This window comes from Zingiber officinale, chromosome 11A (genome assembly GCF_018446385.1).
Source record: "Zingiber officinale cultivar Zhangliang chromosome 11A, Zo_v1.1, whole genome shotgun sequence".
Taxonomy (NCBI): Eukaryota; Viridiplantae; Streptophyta; class Magnoliopsida; order Zingiberales; family Zingiberaceae; genus Zingiber; species Zingiber officinale.
The window spans coordinates 4,065,837-4,067,087 of record NC_056006.1 but is presented as its reverse complement, the minus strand read 5'-3'; the positions used below and the strand labels follow the sequence as shown (position 1 = coordinate 4,067,087).

At 41.1% G+C, this 1,251-nt stretch overlaps 1 non-coding gene across 1 annotated transcript; it reads right to left on the bottom strand.

Annotated features, from left to right (window-relative positions):
* Positions 1-239: 239 nt before the first annotated feature.
* LOC122033166 lies at positions 240-345 on the bottom strand. Its single transcript, XR_006126415.1, has one exon. It is a non-coding gene; the product is annotated as a small nucleolar RNA R71 (small nucleolar RNA).
* Positions 346-1,251: the final 906 nt, after the last annotated feature.

Below are 1,251 nucleotides of genomic sequence, written 5' to 3'. Positions count from 1 at the left end.
ATTTGGAGGAGGACCGCACGATGATCCAAACCATCACTTAGAACTTTTCTACGAGATTTACGGTACTATAAAAGTGAATGAGGTCCCTCCAAAATTAGTAAGGTTACTTCTTTTTGGATTTTCCTTGAAAGACAAAGCTAAGTAGTGGCTAAATTCTCTTCCAGCAAACAACATAATGTCTTGGGAGCAGTGTGAGCAGAAATTTCTAGACAAATTCTACCTGCCAAGCAAAACTGGCCACATGAGGAATTTGATCACAAGCTTCAAACAGATAGAATCAGAATCATTATTTGAAGTCTGGGATAGATTCAAAAGTATGCTGAGACAGTGCCCCCATCATGGCCTTGAGAAATGGTTGGTTCTACACACATTCTATCATGGAATCAATTATCACACGAAGGTATCCCTCGATTCTACAAAAGGAGGAGCATTAATGAACAAGAGCCTTGATGAAGCTGAAGATATCATAGAGAATGTGGTGCAGAACCATCATCAGTGGGCAACCGAAAGATTTGGTGGTTCTTTCTCAGGGAATCCAATAAAGGTGTCAGAAAAATTCGACGTAGATGCAGTCACACTCATGTCTGCAAAGTTGGACGCTCTAACCAAGAAGCTTGAGGCCATGGGAAACAACATGACCAATGCAATAGTATGTGTTTGCGAAACTTGTAGAAGTATGGATCACGCTCAAGATACTTACCCCCTAGGGCCAATACAAGCACAAATAAACCAACTTGAGCAATGTGATGCGATAGTCAGTTACAACCAAAAGCAAAACAATCCGTACTCCAACACATACAACCCTAGATGGAGGAACCACCCAAATTTTTCGTACCGAAATAATCAGGACCAAGGACCAGTAAAACAAAGCTATCAACCTAGGCAACAAAGCTACTCATCTGGACAACAGACTTATCAACAACAGCAACCTTCACAACTGTCCAGAATCAAAAAGATGCTCGAAGAAGCTCTCTCAGAGCAAAAAGATATGAACAATGAGATCAATCAATTGACTCAAAGATTGAAAATTTTTGAAAAATATCAGAAGATGCAAGTCAGCCAGATAGCCCAGTCCTTTTCAAGAGCATATGGAATATTTCCAGGAAAGCCTGATATAAACCCGGTGGAACACTACAACCACATTGACCAAAGGAACAGATGAACTTTGGGAGACCCCCAAATAACTACTCAGAAAGGACTTGACTCAGAGGAAGAGACCTCTCCCCTAATGCCCAATCAGATCCAGAACAG